Genomic DNA, 10,561 nt, shown 5'->3' on the forward strand with positions numbered 1-10,561 from the left:
TTCTTTCTTTCTTTCTTTCTTTCTTTCTTTCTTTCTTTCTTTCTTTCTTTCTTTCTTTCTTTTTGACAGAGTGGACAGTGAGAGAGAGAGAGACAGAGAGAAAGGTCTTCCTTTTGCTGTTGGTTCACCCTCCAATGGCCACTGCGGCCGGCACGCTGTGCTGATCCGAAGGCAGGAGCCAGGTGCTTATCTTGGTCTCCCATGGGGTGCAGGGCCCAAGGACTTGGGCCATCCTCCACTGCACTCCCGGGCCACAGCGGAGAGCTGGCCTGGAAGAGGGGCAACTGGGACAGAATTCGGCGCCCCAACTGGGACTAGAACCCGGTGTGCCGGTGCCGCAAGGTGGAGGATTAGCCTAGTGAGCCACGGCACCGGCCAGACCACCACATTTTCAACCTGTCAGCAACAGTTTCCAACTATGGCATTTCTATAGTGATCAGTGAGGTAACGTCTTTCAACTCTTTCTACTCAGAAAGATGGCATTCTCAGCTCATCAGAGACCAGGACCACTTTCTTGATGTATAGAATGTTCTAGGTATTGGAAGCCAGATCAGACCTCAATAGAGAGATAACCTGGTCAGAGACAATGACCACTTCCTGAAATGTATGTAAGGAAGCCATTTCTCAATTCACCAGAAACCAGACCCCTGAAGAAAACATATGCAAACATGAAACAAAACAACAAAGCAGGCCCCAACATAGGCGATTGATCAATCAACAGGCAATTGCTAAATAAGCTGTGTTGTCCACAACCTTACTGGAACACTCCCTTGGATCCCCTCCTCAGTGAAACTTTACTTCTCCTTTTTCTCACACTCATTATCCAACCTGAAGTAAAAAACTGACTCAAACTCCTGCAACAATTTGATTCTGTAATTCTTAATTGTGATTTCAAATAAATTATTTTCCTAGGACATGCTGACAAATATGGAAACAATTATGGTTGAAATAATTTGTCAAAATTGCTGAGGGCTGTTCAGAGAAGAAACAGCCAAGTAATGTTTAAGACATAGGGTTCTAGGCTGGCACTGCGGCTCGTTTGGCTAATCCTCCACCTGCAGTGCCGGCACCCCGGGGTTCTAGTACCAGAGGGGCCATTGGATTCTGTCCCAGTTGCTCCTCTTCCAGGCCAGCTCTCTGCTGTGGCCCAGGAAGGCAGTGGAGGATGGCCCAAGTGCTTGGGCCCTGCACCCGCATGGGAGACCAGGAGGAAGCACCTGGCTCCTGGCTTCAGATAGGTGTAGTGGCCATTTGGGGAGTGAACCAATGGAAGGAAGACCTTTTTCTCTGTCTCTCTGTCTCTCTGTCTCTCTGTCTCTCTCTCTCACTGTCTAACTCTGCCTGTCAAAAAAAAAAAAAAGAAAAGAAATCATCAAAAAACAAAAAAAAAACCATAGGGTTCTGTTGTAAGAGTGACCATATCATTTACCAAGAACCCCAGTATTGAAGACTATCACAACAGGCTAAATATACCAACAGATATATTTGAGGAAGCCATGAACATTCACTCTATAGTGCAGTCATGGAGCAGCATTTGATAGCAGACTAATACATTTGTGAATCTGTAATTTCTAGAGGAATAAGGACCCTCATGTGATATCTTTTTTTTTTTTTTTTGACAGGAAGAGTGGACAGTAAGAGAGAGAGACAGAGAGAAAGGTCTTCCTTTTGCCGTTGGTTCACCCTCCAATGGCCGCCGTGGCCGCTGCGGCCGGCACGCTGTGGCCGGCGCGCTGCGGCCGGCGCACCTGGCTGATCCGATGGCAGGAGCCAGGTACTTATCCTGGTCTCCCATGGGGTGCAAGGCCCAAGCACTTGGGCCATCCTCCACTGCACTCCCTGGCCACAGCAGAGAGCTGGCCTGGAAGAGGGGCAACCAGGACAGAATCCGGTGTCCCGACTGGGACTAGAACCCGGTGTGCCAGCGCCACAAGGCAGAGGATTAGTCTAGTGAGCCGCAGCGCCAGCTTATCTTTTTCATATTCATTAAGATACTCCAAGATATTTTGCTTCTCCTTATCATACAGAAGCAAGATGTCAAATAGAATACATAAACTTATGTTCAGTAATTACTGTTTCAGTACTTTATCTGGCTTAGAAAGGATCTAGACTCTACTCTAGAGAGAAATAATATTAAAGAAAGCTAGCCATTGTTTTCAGTAATTTCCTAGTAACTTTTTATAACATGTATGTATGAGGAGACAGAGCTACTATTATTAAGCGTATGATACTACTATTTTACTTACCAAACATTTAAATAATCACAAGCATTTGAAAGCAATTTGTTTCCTTTATTTATTTCTTGGAGGTTTAGAAATATATATCTATATATTTTTTCATACATTAAACACAACCATTCACATGCTAACCAAGACTAGGAATACAGGGTTACCACATGCTCACAGCACCTTCAATAATGGTCAGCTTGTAGCCTACAAAAACACTCTACAAGCTCTAGCTTTTCAGAACTAAAGGAAGAAGAACCAAGTGGCTTTTACCAGGTATCACGGGATAACCATTTATGCCTGCCTTACCAGTGAGGTAGCCTGCTGTCTTTGACTCAGAAATGAACAAATTATGTTTCTGATCTTTGAAACAGGATTTCATTCACTTATGGAATAAAGCAGGAAGGCCACACAGCCATCTCAACCCAGCAAGTGCCAGAAAAACACCATCTCTGTGCTGGGCCATGACATTAAGACAGAAGAGTTTCCAGAAACTGAGGCCAAAGAACTAATACTTAAAACCACTGGGGAAGTGACATTTCTAGGCTCATGCTCTATAAATGAAAATGCTACCCAAAGGTCTCTGACACACGACAGAGCAGAGCCACCATGCAGCAGAAGGCAGTGATGTTAGACACAGAAGCTGTACGGGTGGGCCAGGATCATTCAAGCACCAAAGAAATCTACTCAAGCTGCTCCACACTGTTGACTCCTCCACGGTTTCCACCATCCAAACCTGTAGCTTTGCTGTCACAGGAGCCATGGTCACTAAGAAAGAAGGGCTGCCTGTATGAAGGAGGCAGCCCCAGCAGATGGCTCTGCTGTCGAGGCTAAGCACTGCCAATGCAGAAGCCAATGCAGCATGGCCTAGCTCCCTGCAACAGTAAATTTCCATGGCATTGTTTGCTGTGCCGCTGTCCTGCTACCTTGTTGCCTGCATGCAGGGGTCGAGGCTGCTTCCAGGAACATGAAGGGAAGTTCACACTGTCAAGTAAACCCATCGGCTCTACTCCAGGCTGCTTAGTGAGACAACAGTAATACATACATTCATCTCCACTGCTGCCGTTCCTAACCAAAAATAGGCCTGAATTATAACAGGCATTCAAAGGAACCTGCAAAGCAATAACCTGGAGGAACAAATAGCTAGAATAGTTGGACTCCTAGAAAGCAAAGCAGACCAGAGAGAAGCATGAATTTATCACTGACCCAGGTCCAAATCACCAAGAAGCCAGACAGAGATGGAACATCACCCAGAAACTCTCCCTCCACACCCTATTTTTTACAACACATGGTTTAACTTCTATCCACAGCAATGGACTGAGATATGTTAATTCAAATTGTGATGTTTATAAAAAGCAAAGGAAACCCGAACGGAAGCTGAGCGCGGGCTGGCTCGGGCCTCCACCGGCGGGAGGGCGGCCGTTGGGGCCGTTGAGGTGGCGGCGACTCTGCGCCCAGGGCTCCAGATGGAGGCGGCCCGGGATCCCAGGCCCAGGCTCTGCTGCAAGCCTGGCGGGCGGCTGGACATGAGCCACGGCTTCGTGCACCACATCCGACGGAACCAGATCGCCCGGTACCTCCCCGCCCAGCGCCACCGCCACCCTTGGCCTGGCCCGGCCGGCTGTCCCTGACTCCCGCTAGGCTCCCCGCAGGGACGACTACGACAAGAAGGTGAAGCAGGCGGCCAAGGAGAAGATGGCTCTACCCGCCCAGGCAACCCAGACTTGGAGGAGTCCAGTGAAAGCAGCAGTAGTGGTGGCTCTGAACTAGAGCCTTCTGGCCATCAGCTCTTCTGCTTAGAATACGAGGCGGACAGTGGCGAGGTCACATCAGTTATTGTGTATCAGGACGATGACCCAGGAAGGGTGAGCGAGGAGGTGTCTGCCCGCACGCCTCTGGATCCGCCCATGCGAGAGGCTCTCAAGTTGCGTATCCAAGAGGAGATTGCAAAGCACCAGAACCGTCACTGACCAACTTGAAAGCATTCTTTGCAGGCTGGATTCACTGCCCGTGGAAGAATTCTGCCCAGGGAGCTCAGCCGTAGCCTGAGGGCACCTGCACCACTGTTTGATCTTGACACTGCCAGAGCTGCTGCATCCCCAGGGTCATTCCAAGACTCCACCTGGCCCATGTCCCCCACAACTGTTTACTGGTTGGCCTGTTGACCAGCCTCATATTCTGGAATTCTCTGAGAATTCGGTGTGGCTGACTTGGTGTTCTGGGAGCACAGGCTTGAGGGCGAACCAGGGTCCATGAAGCCTTTCGCCATCATGCTGCGTTCTCAGAGGTCACATGCCTGGCTGCTTCGTGTCCCACCCAGCTCCGTGAGCGCTGTTATGTCATAGTTCCTTTCCTTCGTGTTGTGCTCACTTCACTTCCACCCGTGTTTCCCTGGACTTTTTTTTCTTTTTTTTCTTAGCTTTATTCTTTGTTTTTCCTTTTCTTCATCTCTCTGCCTCAGGTCGAATCTCTCAGTTCTCTCCCCACCCCCTCAACAGGACTGTGCACCTGCTGCTGCTCAGGACCTTGGAGGGGGGGACTGTGAGGCTCTGCCTTTCCAACAAGTTCTCCAAGTAATTCTGACGCCAGAATAAAGTGGGAGACCTTTATTTCTGAGGCCCACTCACAAGCACGTCTCCCTCCCCTCCCATGCTTTCGTGAGCTGCTTGCATGCGCCACACCACTGTCAGACAGCAGACCTAGGAAGAAGATCCTGGTGCTAAACTGCAAGGATTTCTTGCAGCAAAACCTGCCTGGAGCTGCAGAATTCCAGCTGCAAATAGCTGCGAATAGACTCCTCTGCTCAGGACAACCAATGGAGAATTATCAAAGCAAGCTTGAAACTAACTCTCCAACCGTGACTTAAAAGTCTAGACCATAAGTACAAAGGGAAACTCAACATTAACAATAATTGCCTGTTTGGAGCCCTAGTTGCAAAAAAAAGGTGTGGGGGGGGACTACACAACTCTCCTTATCTGTTCCCTCTCCCTGTCCAATGTCCTGTCCCATGCTTCCTCCCTCGCTATCTCAAGGATATGCATAAGGCAGCTTCAAAAAGTTCATGGAAAGTGGAATCGAAAGACAGTCTGAATTGTCTGTGAACTTCTTGAAGCCCTCTGGTGTACGTATAACTGAGGTCCTGAAAGAGTCCCAGGGTAGCGCTGCTCTTCCCGAGGGAACATTTTTTTCTACCACAGGGTTAGGCTAAGGTCTGAAGTCCACAAGACATCGTGTGCACCAAAGTTTCCAAGGCACATCTATCTGCGAGCAAATCGGTGTGACCTCAGTGACTTGAAGTTTACAGCTTAAGTGAGCCAGTGAGCCCTGGAACTTCCTGAAACCAAAGCCCCTTGGCCCCCTGGTTTCTCCACATCAGGGTCTCAGGATCAGGCTGGCAGTTCTATTGCAGCAGTTCTTCTCCTAAAAGACACCCAAGAGAACTGTTGGTTTGTGCCCCGCACTCCTGAAAATCATCTCCCTCCAAATGGGGCAAGGCGGCTCCTTCAGCTACGCCATTAGAACGTGGAATGCTGAGTTGCAGCCTGCAGCGCCAGGGAACGCTGGGACAGTGAGTGAGGCAGATAAGGTCGAGGGGCCTGGTTGTGAAAGCCAGTGAGCAGAGTGCTGCAAACCCGCAAAGCTGCACCAGGTTAAGTGCCTTGAACTTACCAGTCCTGGGCTCAGGTCTACTTTCAAAGGAGAAAAGTCTTTGCCCTCTACTTAGGCAGCTGGCTAAAAGTGCCTTCTGTTCACTACCCTCCACAGCCTGGGTCATGGAGGCTGTGCCGAGCCCTACCCCCGTTCTTCACACAGCCTAGAGGACCAGTCACTCTAGTCCTCCAGCTCCTCAATGGATCCTATGGTTGGGACATAGGACTTCACTGGAATTCCATGATGGCTTAGAAGGAAATACTTTCTGGATTCATCTCACAACTGGATCACCTGTGTCCTATTTTTATAGAACTCAGAACACCAGAGGGTTGAAGTCTGGGGGCGTGACCCCTGACATTTGAGCTTCTGTTCCTGTTTTGTGTGGAGGGAAGTTGTCAGTGTTTACACATCGTGTCCTTTCGTGTGTTTGTCATGGGATCCTCCGAGATCCCCTCAGGTAGATGGATTGAAACTCCTTGCCTCTAAACTTGCTTTTCTTGCAGCACTTTGCTTATCAAGTGTATGTAAAACATTTTCTACCCAACAGAGCACTCTAATCCGTGTAGCATGACCTGTAAAGCACTAAGCCTTGTACCTGGAAGAGAGCCTGTCCATCAGAACTGGGCTCTTGGAGGCAAGGCTGCCTCTCTGCAGACGGACAGCTTCAGCCTTACCGCTGACTGCCACCCCCTACTGGAAGCCCAAAAATGGTACTATCTCATCACCGGAACTGCCTCCAGACACCTTCCACCAGTTACAAAAATTGGTGCTTTGCCATCCAGGACTGTGTTCTCCCACTGACTCCAGGATGTCTCAGGACTGCCCTGTGTTGTGTGGGACAGTGGCAACACTTTTGGACTAAATAGAACTTTCCAACTGGCTGCTTCATAATCAGTGTTCGTTTGATTAGATAAATTCTTGGCTGTCTTAAAAAAAGTCTGATAGGCATATCTCTCAGCATTCAATATGCAGTATTAATTCTTAACTGAAGGTAAGCCTGGATTTTAACGCTTTGTGTTTCCTGAGCCAGCAGGTGATGTCATAGGTACAAGGAACTTAGGCTTGCAGGGACTTTGGGCTGTGCAAGAGTAAACACTAAACCGTGAATCATAGCCAGTTGGCAGAGATAGTGCTTAAAGAATGTAACACAAGAAAGGAAGGGAATTATACAACTTTTTGGTTTGTTTTTGTTTTGTTTTGTTTTTTTAATTTGAAAGAGCTCCCATCCATTGGTTCACCCCCCAAATGTCCACAATGACCATGGCCTGAGCTGGGCTAGGCCAGAGCCAAGCTTCAGTCAAGGTCTCCCATGTGGATGGTAAGAATCCAGTTACTTGAGCCATCACTGCTGCCTTCCAGAGTCTGTATTAGGGAGCTGGAGCCAGGAATTGAAACCAGGTATTCCTGGTGGGACATGGGCATCCTAACCACTGGGCCAAACCACCTTTCTCTAGAAAACCTTGTACCCATTGAGAGAGCCTCTGGAGGCCAACCAGCCAGTGGGCCCTTGTAGGCAATTACAAGCGCATCTCTCTGTGGAAAGGATGCTCATGTGGTCGGTCCACTCTGAGGGGCACTGCCTGCTAGAGATGAGCCCATGTGGAAGCGTTTGGAGGTAGTATGTATCCAGTCTGCCATTCATTTGGCAGGACCAGTGAATGGTTGGTAGATCCCCAGCCAGCTCACAAATTTAGGGGAACCTTTCTAAGAAGAAAGAACAGTAAGGACATCACTTTCCTACCTCTGAGCTGCCTTTTGGGAGAATTGCCACGGCATGTTGACAGTTAACTACTTGAAACGTCTTAAATCCCCTCATTGAATTGCTGCCCTGTTGAGGAATCAGCTGGGAGGAGCCATAGGCACCCACCCCAAACGTCCCCAGGAGTTGGAGCAATGTTCAAAACGAAAACCTGAGTGACAACTCCACTGCCTGCAACAGATGAGACTGCACTGCTTGTGTTAAATGTATAAAAAGCCATATGTTCTGTTTCCTCATTTCCAGTGTTTCTGCTGTGTGGATTAATAAAATTAAGTGCAAATTATGTGACTGGCCCAAGAAAAAAAGGTTCTTTTAAAATACAGTATTTTTTTAAACAATAAACTTACTCTTTTTACAGCAAAAAAAAAAAAAAGCAAAGGAAAAAGCAGTCTGAAAATCAGAAACCAACACAGTGCTCTGATGTGCTTATGCTTTATACTGCAGAACTATTACTATGCATCAGCTGACTACATCTGAGTGGCTTCTCATGGCCACTCTGGAAACACAACTAATGGGAACTTGTGCTATTAAAACCATGCTTACACCAGAGAGGTGGAAAAGTAAATAAAATCGAGCAAATGAAGGGAAAAAGGAAACTACCTCAAGATTATCTGTCTTTAATGTTAAAGTGATCTCCTTAGGTTCACATTAAAATGAGTTTATGCTTTCATCCCTTCATGAATGACAAGAGGGAACCTCATATAATGTTTGCAGTCAATAATGCAGAAGGGTTGGTATCCCAAAGAGCAAATGCAAATTCACAGAGAATAAAGAAATGACTGGAAAAATCAAGGATGAATAGATTTATTAATTCATTAACAAAGGCAATGTTTAAAAATAAAACTACTTTGGGCTGACATTGTGGTATAGCAGGTTAAGCTGCCGTCTGTGATGCTGGCATCCAGTATGGGCACAAGTCCAGGACCTGACAGTTTCATCTCCTGTCCAGCTCTGGGCTAATTTGCCTGGAAAAACAGTGGCAGACGACTCAAGTGCTTGGTCCCCTGTACACATGCAGGAGACTTGGGAAAGATCTCTGGGCTCCTGACTTTGGCCTGGACCAGTCTGGGCCATTGTAGCCTTTTGGGGACTGGGCCAGTAGATCTAAGACCTCTCTGTCTTTCTCTGTTACTCTCATATAAATTTTAAAATCTTTAAGAAAACTAAAAAAAGAAAAAAGTCACCTCTAAATCTTGAAATTTACAGTTAATATGCAATGGAATTTGATCCTTCAACTCTCACAATAAGCAAGCTTCCTGGGTTTTTCAGTGCCTCATGTCTGGAGGGTTTTATGGCAAGCTCTTTGGTCATCAGAGCTGATATCATGAATTTTTCTACATAAAGTAGAGAATCATTCAATGTTGCAAAGCTGTGTGCTTGTCTAACATATGTATACATCTCTGTTAGAGATGAAGGTACACATGAAGATATACAATAACAACACTAACAGAGATGTATACATATGTTAGACAAGCACACACATCACAATGCATGCATGTGAACACTAACATATACTCATGCACATGTGCACACAGATACAGACACAGATGCACAATCAGAAGGTTCCAGAGAAAGTAAATTTATCTCTATTAAGATGTTTGAGAATTTTAAAATGAAGAAAAGGAGACATTAACACAAGAAAGGTGGAATAAATATTCCCAAGCCTCTGAGAAACAGGGGTGCAGATACTAAAGCCTACGTCTTACTGCTCTCTTGTGGTGGTTCTAAAGAACACCTTTCTGAGCACTGAACAGTCTCTCCTTCCTTCCCAAATGTCCAAAAAATAATAAGCCTCTCCAAATGTTTTGGAATCCACTATGAGAAACTGAAGATATTTGACAATTATTACAAAACCAATAATGGAGTATCATTTGGTCAGAACTAATTACCTCCTGATTGCCAGGTTCTGCATTCAAGGACAATCATATACCAAATGCTTGGATTGGTTTAAATTATTATCCCCTAAGAATTCCCTCACTATATTTGTTAGCCATTTGCATTTCTTCTTTAGAGAACTGTCTTCTGACGTCCTTTCCCCATTTCTTAACTCGATTGGTTGTTTGTTGTTGAGTTTTTTATGTTGCTGATATATTTTGGATGTTAACCCCTTATCAGATAAGTAGCTCACAAGTATTTTTGCACTTTCTGTTGGACGTCTCTTCACTCTATCTTTTCCTTTGACATGCAGAAGCTTCTGAGTTTTGATATACCATTTGTCTAGTTTTGCTTTTGTTGTCTATGCCTTGGAGACCTTAACCAAGATGTCACCATCTACACCAATGTCTTGAAGTGTTTCCCCTATATTTTCTCCTAGCAAATTTAGTCATAGGCCTTAAATTCAGGTCTTTAATGCATCCCCAGTAAGCTTAGGAGCCCCAAAATTATTCAGCTATCTGATGGTAATAAGGTATATAACATGCAATATCTTTTAAGATGATTTATTTACTTTATTTGCAAGATAGAGTTAGAGGAAGAGAGAGAGAGAGAGAAAGAGGAGAGAGAGAGAGAGAGAGAAAGGGGGGCATCTTTTATCTACTTCACTCCCCAGATGGCTGCAATGGCCAAGGCTGGGCCAGACCAAAGCCAGGAGCTGGGAGCTTCTTCCAGGTCTCCCACGTGGGTACAGGGGCCCAAGCACTTCTGCTACTACCCCAGGTATGTTAGCAGGGAGCTGAATTGGAAGTGGAGCGGCCAGGACTCAAACTGGCACCTGTATGTGATGCTAGCACCTCAAGCAGTGGTTTAACCCACTGCACCACAGTACCAGCCCCCAAATGCAATCTTATTGTAAATACATCCTTAAGATGAACATTTTCAGAGAAAGAAAACAATTAGGAAAAATATTTTAATTCGGTGCGATTGCAGCATACAACACAATGAAAAATGGCTCTCAGATGAAAGGCAATCTTCCCTCATCAAAGCACAG

The 10,561-nt window shown here is 46.2% G+C and overlaps 1 pseudogene; it reads left to right on the plus strand.

The window, feature by feature from the left end:
• The first annotated feature begins 3,603 nt into the window (after positions 1 to 3,603).
• Positions 3,604 to 4,876, plus strand: LOC127488454 (UPF0561 protein C2orf68-like; annotated as a pseudogene).
• Positions 4,877 to 10,561: the final 5,685 nt, after the last annotated feature.

This window comes from Oryctolagus cuniculus, chromosome 12, assembly GCF_051225735.1.
Source record: "Oryctolagus cuniculus isolate XC-2025 breed Fujian yellow rabbit chromosome 12, ASM5122573v1, whole genome shotgun sequence".
In the NCBI taxonomy this organism is placed as follows: Eukaryota; Metazoa; Chordata; class Mammalia; order Lagomorpha; family Leporidae; genus Oryctolagus; species Oryctolagus cuniculus.